The following is a 14,872-nucleotide window of genomic DNA, read 5'->3' on the forward strand; positions in this document are numbered from 1 at the left end:
TTCCACTCTATTTAGTGACAATCTGTGCTGCCCACTTTCATGGTTTGAGCCAATGTTGATGACCTAGATGTGTTAGTGCAGACAATATGGTACTGTGCACCACAGGGCAGTCAGCATTTTTAGAAGTAATTAGTCTCTTGAATAGTCCTGCCTAACCTCACTCTTTCTGTCTCAATGCAATTTGAAGCTAGGACATTTCAGCATGGTAATTAGTAACTTTTATGCTCAGACAAAGGACTGAAAACATAGAAAATTCCTGATTTCTGCTGAGCAAAACACCATAGGTGGAATAGCTTCTAATTAGTTGCCGCTTGCTGCTGTATTATAGGAAGTGATGACTGCAGTATAGAGTGAGGAGCTGAAAAAGGGTCATCCATTAAATAGGGATCACAGAAAGGAAAGCATCCTTTCAGGAACTTTAAAAAAGAACTCAGATCGGGGAAGTCTATTATGTAGGAACCCTATTCAATATAATTTTGTTTTAACAAGGTAGTAACTTGAGAGAGTGGGCATAGATTAGAATGTCCCTAGGTTTAGGCCCCATAATAGCATAACATATGGGAATTTGGGAATTTCAGTTTTCAGGGGAACCTTGGACAGTGCAGTTTGGGACGTAGTGTAGGAGCTAGGCAGAGAAATACATCTTTCATTCTTTTACTTGTTCTTCTCATGCCCTACCCTTACAAATTTGACTTTTGTACTATTATTTCATAGACATTATAGACATTAGGACTGGAAGGGAACTCGGAAGATCATCGAGTCCAGCCCCCTGCCCAAAGAGCAGGAAGTCAGCTGGGGTCATAGGATCCCAGCAAGATAAGCATCCAAAAACGTTTCCAGACTTGGCAAAAACGTTTCCAGACTTGGCAAAGTCTCTGTGCACAGTTCCTTCAGGAGCTACCAGATCAACATATTCTCCTTGGTTGGTATATCACCACAATCACATGTGTCCAAGTCATAACCATAACCTCACTTCTCATGTAATCTTTTGAATAAGAGTCAGAAGCTCAAAGATATTTAGAATACCTCTAGATCAACCAATCCTCCTTTGTACCTACAAAAAAGTATTTGGTGACATTGATGTGCATGTTGATGTCTTTGTTGAGTGTGCTGAACTGTGGTGTACCATTTGTCCAATTTTTACCCATTAATGATGTCTTAAGCAGTTCCACTTGGCTAGGAATCTCTTCCAGGACTTCAAATAGGAAACAGCCACATTGGGTCCATAAAATGAATGGTTGGTGTTGTCAGCTTGTTACAATCATTCCATTTTGCTTGTGACTGATATCTTGATGTTCTGTGGAAGGATTCTGGCAAGCACATTAATGGCATACATTTTTTTTTTTAGACATGCTGTAATACAGCCACAACTGTCATTCAGCAGAGGGTCCAGCTTCTTTGCATGAGCCAGCCTTTCCTTCGCTAGACATGCATGTTCAGGCAAAGACATGAAACTAAAACCTGCAGTGATTTATAGGAATGGCTGTACTACACAACTCAAGAAACGTTGTGGAGGAATAGTATTTGATTATAAAAATCAGAGAAGGAAAGAGGTCAGAGAAAAAAAGCTGTCAGTCTCCCCATAAAGAATCCTAGAAGGTTGGGAAGTTTGTGCAAGTGACAGATGAGCGTGTGGATCAGCATAAGCAGGTTAGTGAGCCTGGTGTGTTGCAGGCTGGACTTCCCCTGAGGGACTCTTCAGAGAGACCTTTAACATAAACAAACATAGTTCTTGCTCAAATAAACAAACCAGAACACCAGAAATGATAGCCCTGTTTCTCAGCAGTAGGGCCCTTTTGCTCTGGCTCTTTCCTGGTGTTGAGCTTACCTCAGTTTTAGTTTGCTTCCTGCTTGTGGATGACTTATTACCCTTCGCTCAAGCTCCCTACTCTCTACCTTTAGTTTTTAACTGCCAATGGGTACCCCTTGACTAACTAATCACCCACAGCTGGGGTTCTATCACAAGGCTGTCCGCTCCCACTTAAAGGACAAAAACACCCTTTTACAAGCATCCAGGAGGATATATGGAAAGAACCCTGAGTTGGGAACAAGGACAAAGTCAAGAAGAAAGCTACTAAAATAGTAGCCTAAGATATTTTTTTACTAGTGTTTATTAAGAGAGATTAGTTGTGGGAGATGCTGTTGGAGATATTGCAGGTGGTGTTGCCAGTTTTTCCCCTGGAGTCAGGCTATGTGTTTAAGGTTAGTGAGAACTGTAGATCTGCTAGCAAATTTAATGTTCTCCTTCAAAACTTGGGTTGATCCAAAGAATGCATGAAAGGAAAAGCTGAAGTATCCTGCAGGGAACACAGGAGACACAAGTGGAGGCTGGGTCAGTAGCTGTGAGCTGCCTGGAATGTGCCATGTTCATGTTCCTCCCGGAGAGTCGAGGTCACATCATCTGCACCAAGTATAATCTGGTGGATGCCCTATAGGATAAGATTCAGAGGTTAGAAGCACATGTATCCATGCTATATTACACCAAGGAAAACAGTGATGAATTGGACAGGAATTATGATAGGTTGGTGCCAGAGAGGCCAAATGAAAAAGAAGTGGCAGTGTATGACAACTCCTAAAAAAGGCGGAGCCCCGTAACTGAAGAGGAGCAGAGATCGAAGTCAGCAATAACTTTCAGGTACCCTGTGGTGGGACAGCTGAGGACAAGGCAGAGGAGAGGACATCTGCAAGTATGATGTAGAAGACTCAGAACTCTAGGCTGTGTACACGTGTCTAAGTCAACTTAAAATAAATTCACCTCAAAACTAAGTCAACCTAAGAAAGTCAACATAAGTTAAACCACATCAGAGCATACACATGTATAACTCCTTGACATAGTGGCAGCCATCTTGTGAGCCATCCCCTCTGGTAGCTCCTTAAAGTCAACTTAACTCATGTGACTCAAGATAATACACCTTAGAGGCATTGACACATTTAAGAGGTTGAGACATTTAAATCAACTCTTTTCCACATACGTGCGTATATTCTGACAGTTAAGTCAACTTAAAAAAATTAGGTTGACTTAACTGTGAGAAAGTTAGCATGTTTGTACAGATACCTAGAGCAAGAAGTATAGGGTCTAGTGATGACAGCTCTGGGACCACTCAAACAAGAAGGAAAAAAAGAGTGATGGTGGTCAGTGACTCTCCTCTGTGGGGGACAGAGGCACCAATTTTCACCCAGTTTTGGGGTCCTGGGAGATATTCTGTCTGCCTAAAGCCCACATCTGGGATGTCACAAAGAGACTGCCAAAACTCATCCATCCCTCAGACCACTACTCTTTCTTTCTTGTCTGTGTAGGCACCAATGATCCTGCTAGGAATTACACTGTTCAAAGGCAAGTACAAGGCTCTTGTCACGATGGTTAAGGAGTTTGAAGTACAAGTGGTATTTTTATCAGTCCTTCCCATGAAATGCAGGGGCATGGACAGGGACCATTGTATCCTCGAAGTAAACATGAGAAGAATAATATTAAATACAAATACAAAATGGGTGACACCTGACTGGGTAGCTGTATTACAGAAAAGGATCTGGGAGTCTTGGTAGATCACAGACTTAATATTGGTCTGAAGTGTGGTGTAACTGGATAAAAGGTATATGCACTTTTGGAATCGAACAATAGAAGCATTAGGTGCAAGACATTGGGGGGTGATAGTGCCTTTCTTCTAGGCACTGTTTAGGCCTCACCTAGGGTATTTTAAGCAGTTTTTGGCTCCACATTTTAAGAAGGGTGTGGAGAAGTTAGAGAGGATCCAGCAGCACGTTGACAAAAACGATAAAGGGCTTCAAAGGCAGAACACATGAGGAGAGGTTGCAGGAAATAGCCAAGTTCAGCTTGCAGAAAAGGTGCCTAAGAGATGCATGATAGCAGTCTTTAAATACTTATAGGGATGCCATAAAGAAGAGGGAAAACACCTTTTCTCTCTTGCTGCAGAGAGTAGATGCAAACCAATGGCTTTAAGTTGTAGCAAAGTAAGTTTTGACTGAATTTCAGGGAAAAAAAAAAAACTTTTCTCACTGTTAGAACAGTGAGACAGTGGAATAGGTTGTCTAGGGATGTTGTGGACTCTCCATCACTGGAGGTATAGATAGCTACTGGTCAGGGATGATCCAGGTATTGCTATGCTTGTTTCACTATGGGCATTTCCTATACTTCTGAGCTTTGCTGATTACCTAATGAGGCTGGGAGAGAATTTCACCCCCTCTCACTGCTGTTACATGTGTCTGGGGTTTTTTAAGCCTTCCCCAAAGGCGTTGGGTATTGACTACAACCAAATCTGTGGATTTTGACTGGGGTATGCCAATGATCCTGCTAGATTTTTCACTTGAAGGTCTTGCCCTTCTGCTCAGAGTCAGACCATTCACCATAGCTGGGGTCAGGAAGGAATTTTACCCCATGGTCAGACACTTGGTATGGACTTTAGCATATTTTTCCTTCCTTGGTCACCAGGAGGAAGGAGGGCACAGTCCTCTTGCTGGGACCTCAAAAGCTTATATTAACAACCTTTGAAGCAGAAGGACATTGGCTGCCATGGTCCACCTTCTTTACCTATGGCAAATTAGAAAGTTATACCTTGTGTTGTGTCAGGGATGACTATAGTTATGCTAAGGGGTTAGACAATGGATTTGAATAGGATGGTTTGGATAAAGATGATCCTGCCTCAGGGAGAGGTTTGGACTAGATGACTCCCAAAGTCTCTTCCTGCCTTTTTCCTCTATGCATAGCTAAGCTAGACTTCATAGCAATTATAGGAAAATTACAAATTTCATTTTATATTTGCTTCCTCTAAACCAGATGGATCATCCCATAGGTGTCTGTATTATCTTATATTTAGTGAGAAAGCTTTCTCAAGGAGCATTGTTCAGGGCTGGAATAGATTATTATACATGTTGAGTTTGGATTTCATGTATACTTTGCCAAATAGGATGTTTTCCCTTCCATATCCATATCATGCAAACTTTATTTCATAAGTTGATGGCTTTTAAATTGACCTTCCATCAGCAATATTCCTGCCTTTAATTTATACTTATCTAAGAGACATGGTTACCTGTGTGTTGAAGATGGGCTCAGGATCCAAGCTAGTTGACAAAATGCAAAGTTCACTTGCTAGAGGCCTAAATCTGACTCATGCTTACTTAGTTTAAGCTTCCTTGTCTGCTGCTTTTTTCTCTATAAAATTTCACCCAGCGCTCTTATTTAGTTAAAGGGAAACTCAAGTATTCATATCCTATAGAAGAGTTTAGATACAATTTTAATGTGCATGGTGGGAGAACATGGATAGATGCATTGATCAGACAGAATTTCAGTTATGATCATTTGGTATCTTTTCTATTAATTGTAGATGATATAGAGTACCCCTCCTAACGCTGATATTATATTGGAGGCTTGCTATACTAGATAAGTCAATTTTAATAAAAGTGTAAGCAAATACAGTTTGAATCAATTTTAATTAGACTATTAACTTCTAATTAGATCTTAAAATTTAACTGTAGTCAGTTAAAGTAGACTTCATGAATCTTAGTGTATATCTACATTATCTATGCTGCAAGTGCATAGTTGTGTGCAAAGTGACTTGAGATAATTTAATCTCATTTACAAATGAAAGGACCCTGAAGTTGGATTTGCTTTGAAAGGAAACTTTTTAATGCATACTCATACTAGTCATAATTCTTATGGGTATAGATAAACTTGGTGGCCAACATTTTACTTGAGATAAAGGAAATTCCTTTCCTGATTTATAAAATGCTAGTTTTCAATAAGCTAGATCCTGGAAAGGTGTGCAAGAGAAGGAGAGAATGCTCAGAGCTTTCTCTAATTCCTTCTTCTCTGCACAGCTACAGTCATTGTCCCTCTGCACACCAGGATGGCTACAGGCTGATTTTCTCAGACAAAGAATGACTACTTTCATGTCCATTCAAAGAGTTGTTTTTTTTTAAATATTGTCTCCCTGTCTTGTCACTATGATTACTTCATCCTCCTCTGCATGTCTCAACCTCTGCATCAAATAGAGATTGTGTGGGTGAAATCTTGGCTCCACTGAAGTCAATGGCAAAACGCCCGTTGACTTAAGCAAAGCCAAAAATTACAGCTTGTCTTTACCTTTCAGAATCTTCACAGACTATCTGTGCCCTACTTGCTTGTTCTTTTCACTTATGATATTCTCTGCTTCACTCCAGGAGTGTTCCTACTCTTTAACATGTACCAGTCAGGTTCTCTTTCAAGAAGCTTTGCACTTTCATCCATGCTACCTCATATGGATTTAAAAATCTTTAAATCTGCTACTTTATCCTCATATCCATATAATTCTTCCAATACCATCTAGCTTCAACTATCTAGTTTAAACCAAAACATTTACATTACAGCTTGTTTGTTTATTCACTGTTAAATCGTTCATACCCACTCAGGTCCCCTGAAGCCTGTCATTAATGAAGACTATCAGCCCTTTGGACACTTTTGTTGTGGCATCTCAAATCATTTTGAGACATTACAAGAAGCATGCTGGGAATGAAAAAATGTTCCCCATGCTAGACCCAGACTTCAGCTTCCCCTGGCTGCAGATCCAGGAGGAGCTGGACAGGGTCAGTTTGCCCCAAGTAGCACAACAAGCCCTACACCAAAGTACATGTTCAGGCACATGTGCTGAGTCACAAATCTCTGGCACAAATTTGTGCTGCTGCTATTTGAGTTGCTGCGAGTGCACATGCCTGCATGTGTGCATGCATCCTTTGGAGTCTTTGTACTTTATAAATATATCCTTTATACTTCATAATTGCATGTTGTTTAGCACAGTGGGGACCTGAGCTCTGACCAGGCCTCTAAATATTTCTTACATTAATTATTTAATTATGAACTCAGGTGAGCTATAACAAATTCATCAGGTACAGTAGCAAAGCTGATAACACCTGAGAAGTATGAGTTTGAGCCTCACTCCTCATTCTTGGCTTAAGTTGCCTGCAGAAGTTGCAACTGTAAAAAAGGTCATTTGGGCTCGGGAGTTAAAATGGCCATATTTAATGATAGCTACATCCCCTTTTGCCATTGACTATATTCATGGGCTTGATTCTTAACCTTTTCAGCCCTTCAAAAATGTTGGCTCTTTTAGCTTTCACTTTTTTTTTTTTGGACTATGGGAAAATAATAGAGCAATTATTCTTTTGCAGAAACTCAGAAGGACCACAACAGGTGAGAAATGTTTTAACACTATGGGTTCCAATTTGAAATCTCTAGGTTTATCTTGTGAAATACGTTGGTGTTTACACACCTAATAGCACTAATATTGTGGGGTTATCTTAAAAGTATCTCACAGCATCTCAAGGTGCCAGCAGTATTTTGGTTAACAATTTCTGACCTACAGTTGCCCAAGAACTTTGACTTTTATCATAGATTAATGGTTACTTACTCTTTGTAAGCTCCAACACTCTGAGCTATGTATTTACCTTAACTCAATATTCATATCTCAAATCTATCTTCTGCTCATTACCCAAATCTATTTTGTGTATCTGAGTAGAAATGTTCCATAATCTCAAATGCAGTTCAACTATTTACATAGCAGTTAAATGAATAGAGAGTAGTAGTGTGATGACACCATACTTTCTACTCCTTTGATGAAATCTAAAGGAACCATCTCCTTTCCCTACCTTAAGAAAACAGTGCTTATCCACAACTCCCACTCCAGTCTCCCTTCTGCGCTGAGAATTTCTCCCTTCTGTTTTAATCTACTTTAACTCCTTTGTCAACTATATTTTAGAGCATCTCAGCTGGAGTGAGACTGTATCTAGATCACAAGGGTGACTTCTCCATAGAAATATCACCATCCTATTCATCCAGCTTAAACTTTTTTCACACCTCAAATCAAAATCGCTCTGCACTTGTGTTTTGTTGTTTCATCCCATACCAGAGTCTAGGACACTGGAACAAAGCCATTTCTGGTGTAAGCATCCTGTAAAACCTTTGAAGAACTAGAGTCACTGATTTGTAATGTTCTTCTTTTCTTTTCTTTTCTTTTCTTTTCTTTTCTTTTCTTTTCTCCAGCAAAGATGCTTGTATTTGTAATACAAAAGTGGAGAGATCTTAAACATGACATGAGAAAAAGACCCCTGCTTACTAACACTTCCATCATTCAATCATTAGATAACAGAAAAGTGCAATGTGCATGGTACATATGTGGAATACTAATGACATTTCATTTTTCTGCTGAGCGCTAGAGAGCAAATTTCTGCTTAACTTATGGCCCTTGCAAAGTACTGCTCCAGCTGTATATTTTGGGAAGCTAGAGTTTGACTTGTTAGGGTTCTCAGAGGAAAACAAGATCAATAACTCGTCACAGCAAGAGATACTTTACTGTCTGCAGGGTGCCATAATATAGCACTGTGGATGGAAAAAAAAAAGAAAACAATTCTCAGCTTGGCTTTGTGCAATTGAGCAGGCTGCTATTAAGCAAGTTAAACAACCTTTCCCCCTTCCTCCTCCAGTAAGTTAATGCCCAGCTCATTAGGCATGAGTGTCACTTTGTAGCTACATTTTCATGTTTAAGGATACTTTTTAACCAGTTATGTAAAATGTGTCATAGGCTTTGATTTGTCTCAGGTGATGGTCTATCCATGTTCGTATGTTTATATATAGGCAATTCCTGAAGAATATACAACCTGAAGAATCTTTCATAACTAGAAAGAAATGGTACTAAAATGGTATAAAAAATACAGCTTTTAGTATGCTTATTATTCATTTCTATGTAATTACCTACACTTTTAAACTGGTTTTCTTTTCCTCAGTGATTTAATTGTGAGACCCTGATGAATCCTTTATTGTGGATAAAAATTCATTATTTTTATTATTATTAATAGTAGTAGTGATGATAATGATAATAATAATAGCAATAAAACTAGAAACACACTGATCCCACATTTGTGTAATTTAATTAAGGAAGCTACCAATTAATTGTTTTCTCTCTTTGTTTGGCAATTTAAATTAAAATTGCTAGACATGTCAGGTTTAATTGCACATTCTATTTATAAACATTGAAAGGAATTTCCCCCACATCCTTAATTTCATTATTTGTATCATTTTTGTGAGGTTTCTTATTGTTTAATTTTACTCAGACACATTCACATTTATATGAGAATAGCATTTAGAGAACAGCTAATTGATTGACTTTTACCTAAGAATACCTTCTCTTTCTATTCGTAACCACCCTTAGAAACATAAAGTGGTATCAACATTGTAGCAGTTGTGGTGTTTGAACCATTTTGATTATAACACCAGCCTTGACTCTTTATATAAGGTACAGGAAAAAAAGAACAGCAGATGATGATGAACTGGATAATGCACAATACAGGAAAAGGTACCAAGATGATAAAAATGAGATTCAAACTTTGCTAATTCTGGGAACTTCTTGTTAAAGAACTATTGGGTGTCTTTATTTTCATCCAACTTGAGTCTATATCTGGTTTTCCTTTCATGTCCTTATGAGAAGGTATTTAGCAGAATTTGCAGATTTTTTTTAAAATCTGACACGGCTACACTATATGTGTGTCTCAGCTGCCTGCGGAGGGTTTGGGATTGAGAGTATGGTCAGGGGTAGAAAGGTAAGAAATGTTTATTGACTTAAGAAAAATACAACTACGCATAGTAACAAGACAAACAATGACAGACAAGAATAATTCACATCTGCACCTTATCGGCAGTCCCTTCTGATCTCTGATATATGACAAGTTTCTCTTTCCACAAAGCTCAGTGAAGTCAGGCGTCCCAAATCAGTGCTTTCTGAGAGGTACTGGGAAGAACCCTGGTATTCAGTCCTTGGGCTCCTTGAGATCTATGGGCCCACTGAATCCAGGTCAACAGCTAATTAATCCTTTTCACAGAGCTGTATCTTTTTTCTGAATGATTTCCAGATGTTTCAGCCAAATTATAACTTCTGAATTGTGCTGATAACTTACAGCCACTCAGATTCTTTTTACTTCAACTGTCCTTAGACTGACCAATAGCAGTACAAGCCTTGCATTCTTTTGATAAGGTTAATTTTAACTATGCCACAAGGCCTTACTACTTCAAGGCTTTGCTAAATTTACTAGGCCTTACTTCATAAAAGGCCTTACTACATCTTAAACTTTAATTAGGCTCTTAGCAACAACATATAGCTTAATATCTAAACAAATGTCAGAAAAACACTTGGTCTAATCTTCATAGAGCCTTCAACAAGCACTTCTATCACACAGACAATTTTCAGCTGTCACAAGGTGCTTCTGCTGTGGCTTCAAACTTGCAACCTCTGATCTGTCAGCCATGTATCTTAGCACCCACACCATCCCAGCCCCCTTTCCAGTTGGTCTGACTCATCAGGTGTGATTGAATGACTTATTTTGGTGTATCAGTCATGATAAGTTTTGGCTGACAGGTATCCATGTTTCAAATTGGACAAACGTGATGATAGATAGAAGCAATTAGACTTAACAGTTGAGAGTCTATGAGGGGAGTTGAGCTCTCTATGTATTAATGCAATTTTAGGAGTTAATATTCATCTCACATATGTAAGAACATAAGAACATAAAAGGTGCCATACTGCATAAGATCAGTAGTCAATCTAGCCCCGTATCCTGTCTCCAACTGTGGTTGTAGTGCCTGCCTTACAGGGAATGCATATAAGGAATCTATTTTTTGCTATTCCCTCCCTGGCATCTATCATCATTGGTTTAAAAATGCCAGAGATACATCCCTAAATGTTCAGTGTGATAGCTATTAATGGATCTATCATCCATGATGATTTCTGCTTTCTCAGTCTGCTTTCCACCTCCTGCTTTCATGTATGATTCTTAGGATGGTTACCTGTGATATTATCATGTTCAGACTAGTCCATTGAAATGATCTGATCTTCATTAGGCTGCCCTTAAAATAAATAAATACTTAAGGCTTTTTTTATGGTGTCTTTTATTTCTTGAATAAACTGTATAGTTGGGAGAGTTGTTGCCCAAAGCTGCATTGCAGTTCTGGACCAACGCAGCAACAACAAAATTAAGTCTGTATGGATCTGATCTGTTACTGTGTGGTGTTTAGTGGGAGTTTATATCACCAGTACTTTGTAATTTCCACCAGCTTCCCAGTGGGTGCATCTACACATGTTATTAATTCAGAAGAATAAACTCTTGTACATATCACACTGGAGTTTATTGCTTCTAGGTACCGTGTTTCAACATGCACCTGGGACCGCAGCATGTAGAGCAGGTCTGAGCAGCCCCAGTTGGCAGGAGGCCCTGGGAGTTAGCCTGCCAGCCCAAGGCTTCTCCAGATTGGCTCAATGTGCTGAGGAGGGACTGACTTGGCCATGAGGGTGCTCCACTGTGGGGCTGGCCAGCAGGCAGCCCCCATACTGTAGTTACCCCCATGCCCCAGCCAGCCCCGTCAGCATTTACATGTGCATTGCTGCAAAGTAAAAAACTCCAACATAAGATAGTATTTGTATTTATAAGAACTAATCTATGGCAGAGTTAATTAGTTTACTCTGTCCTAATAACACTGAACATGTAGACATGCAGATATTTACTGCCAAGCTAATTAGGCAACTGTAGTAGATGTCTTGTGTGGATGCACCCAGTAATTTCAAATCTAGAAAAATCAATTAAAAAATTGGACAAAGCCAATAAAAATCTTTTGCAGCTCTCATATGTTTCTTTTAGATTTTGACCATTTTGAAGTTTTTTAACTACTTTTTAGTGTAATCAACAGATGCATTGAAGCACATATTTCATTTGGGCTAAAGGTCGCACTAGTTCCTTGTGACTGAGATTATGGAGAGTATAAATGTGGCTCCAAGTGCAAAAACGGGGGAAGCTGAGAACCAGCACACAAGTCTAGGCACAACTGAGGCACTTGCACTGACAGCCTAGGATTTAAATATGGAGGGCTAACAGCAAGCTGATCCTCTCGAAATGGGATTGTCTCTGGAACTTTCTCCCTTCCTGATTTGTTTCCTGGTACTGGCTATGGAGATACTGAAAGATCAGAAGTGAAGTGGTTATTTTCTGAGGTGTTATGCATTTTGTGAGTTGAGATCTATTAAAAAGTGTTAGTTGTTAATTTTTTTTGAATTGTTGTCTTCAGATTTGTATATTTGACATAATTGTTCCAATTTCTAGAGCTTCAGAGGAAAATTTTTAAGCAGGCTTGAATGCAAAACTACTTAATATCATTTGCTTCATTGAAAGAACTGGTGGGTAATATATTGATAACGGCCAAGGACAACAGCAAAATGCTAAATTCTGCTTCCATATTTATTTATACACTGTCACTAAGTATACTGTAACGTGCATAGCTCAGAGCAAGATTGGACTGTGAAATTCTTATAAAAACCCTAACGTAGCATCTGGGCAGAGTCCATCACAAGTTAAAATATCACCATGACTCAGAAAATAAAACCTTCCCTTGCTCAACAGAAATACAACCTTAAACAGTTTTCACAGATATGCTCCAGGTAGGAACATATGTATAATAAGAAATGTTGTTTATTAAAGTCAAAATCATGATTTTCAAGTTGAAATGAGAGTTCTAAGTCTGTAAAAATTGACTTTCACATGCTGCAAAGCACTAGGGATAGAAACAAATGTGATTTCATTTCATTTTGTATAAACCTATAAAAAATAATTTTCCCTTTTTCATGACTTGTTTTTATTCCTAGTTCTACAACAGAAATCATTAGAATTAGGAAATGGCTGCTTTACAGGATAGCATCCATTGAGTATTCAAATCCTAAAGGATGGAAAGACCAGAGAGGACTTCAACAGATTAAAAAAGAAGAAGAAATCCTGCTTGAGGGTGGAAACAAATCTTTGGAGGCAAAGGAGTGCAGATCTATTTAGATCACAGTGTAGCTACCACCAAAGGGATGTCTTATTGTGTTCTAGTCTCAGGCGGAAATGATTTAGATTTCCTGACAGCACAGCTTCAGACACCATCAGCACTGATTCAGCCCCTTAGCTGTCAGCTCTAGAATAAATGGAACTTAGTGTTGTGGTGGTCTTTTATAACAGATCTTTAAAACAAAGAGGAAAAAAAAAGGAGAGTAACTCACACTCTCCTTCTTGCAAATGGAAGGTACTGACTCCTGTTCCATATTCATGCAGAAGAGTACAAAGTCTCTTCATTCAAAGAGTATAATGTAAAGAATGGGTAAATTATCTAAAGAAGTGATTAGAAGAAAGATTTATTTGCTGTTCCATCTTCATTTCTTCTTGGCTACTTATAATTAAGCACTATATGTCTCTCTCATATGTAAGCATAATAGATTCACCTACAAAAATGGAAGCTACTTTTCAAAACAAGCCCATGGTAATTTCAGGTCAGTTCTCATAAGAGTAGTGGTTTGGTTTTTAATCCAAAGCCAAAATGCTTCCAATTATGTGGCACTGTGCCTTGTACTATTTATCTACTCTCTAACACAGACCTACATGCATAATAGGCCTGTGTGAAGCAGCTAGTATTTGCTTCGGATTTGAATTTGGCAGATTCAGGGGACAGTGATTTGATTCATTGATTCGAATCACTGTAACAAACTGATTCAGCCAAATCTGATTTGGAGATTTGGCTGCAGCTGAATCAGCTGAATCTCTGTATCAGTTCCATCCCCTGCATGCTCTCTCAGCCCTGTCAATGGCTGTCCCACCCGGCCCCAGCTGCCCACCCTTTAGAAAAAAAGCCCACAGTCACCAGCTGCTGCCAGGTGGGGGGACAATCCCTGCTGCCCCACACTGCTGCACACTGCACATCTGTCACAAGGCCCCATCCCCTGCCAACTATCTCAGCCCCAGCTCTTTAAAAAAAAAAAAGCCTACACTCACCAGCTTCTGTCAGGCGGGGGGGGGGAGCAATCCCTGCTGCACCCCGCTGCCCCGCACTGTGTGGGGGGCTCTTCCCCCAGAAGCCCTGATGGTCGTTGCAGCAGCCGGTGACTGCAGAGATTTTTTTTTTTAATTTAAAGAACAGGGAGCTGGGATGGGCATGACAGCCATGGGGGGCAGGTGCTGGAAGAGTGAGTGGGGGTCAGGGGCCTTGTGGTAGAGCTCCCCATGCAGTGTGGAGCAGCGGGGGGCAGCAGGGATTGCCCCCCCTCACCTAGCAGCAGGATTGCTCCTCTCCTTACCTGGCTCTTTTTTTTTAAAGAGCCAGGAGCTGGGGCTGGGAGGGGCAGCCATGGGGGTGGTTAGGACAATGGGCAGAGGTTGGGGGGTACTCAGAGGGGCTGGGGGTACAGGCAGGGGATGGGGCCTGACAGGGGTCCTCCCCTGGTCTCCTCCACACTCCTCCAGCCCTGCCCCCACCCCTTAGTTACCAGCACGGGGTCTGGGTCCAGCTCCCTGCAGCAGCAAGCAGAGACTGCCTGAATCTCCGAAGCTCTCTGAATCGATTCAGAAAGCTTCAAATCACTTCAGACCTTTTAATTGGTCTCCTGATTTGATTCAGATTCAGAGATTCGGCTACTGAATTAGACTGAATCTCCGCTGAATTGAATTAACACCTGAAGCTTCACACAGCCCTAATGCATAATACATACATGTGCAAGAATGTGTGTGTGCGTATGAATTGCTATGTACTAAGTGATGCAAACTAGCTCGGACAGTCACGATAGGTGGAGACTTGCAAGAGATTAGCATGTTCAGCAAAAGGTGCTATTGACATACATAAAATTACTTTGCTTCTATTCTGCTTAGTATCAGTGACTGTCAATTGCAACAGTCCCTTGTAGGAGCTCTGACTGGATTCAAAGCTTGTCTGTGCATACTTAAAAAAAAACAAAAACAACTTAGATTAAAAATAATTTGCTGGATGATTTCCTGCTGCTTAAAAGGGTACCAGAAGGGCAAATCTGTAAACACTTGTGATAGG

General features: G+C 40.0%; 1 long non-coding RNA gene across 1 annotated transcript in view; it reads left to right on the forward strand.

Moving 5' to 3' along the window:
* Positions 1-12,251: 12,251 nt before the first annotated feature.
* LOC109282221 (uncharacterized) overlaps positions 12,252-14,872 on the forward strand; it is a 75,460-nt gene continuing 72,839 nt past the window's right edge. The window contains exon 1 of the long non-coding RNA XR_009462520.1: positions 12,252-12,464. This is a non-coding gene — a long non-coding RNA (uncharacterized LOC109282221). The remainder of the gene's footprint in view (positions 12,465-14,872) is intronic.

Source organism: Alligator mississippiensis, chromosome 5, assembly GCF_030867095.1.
Source record: "Alligator mississippiensis isolate rAllMis1 chromosome 5, rAllMis1, whole genome shotgun sequence".
Taxonomy (NCBI): Eukaryota; Metazoa; Chordata; order Crocodylia; family Alligatoridae; genus Alligator; species Alligator mississippiensis.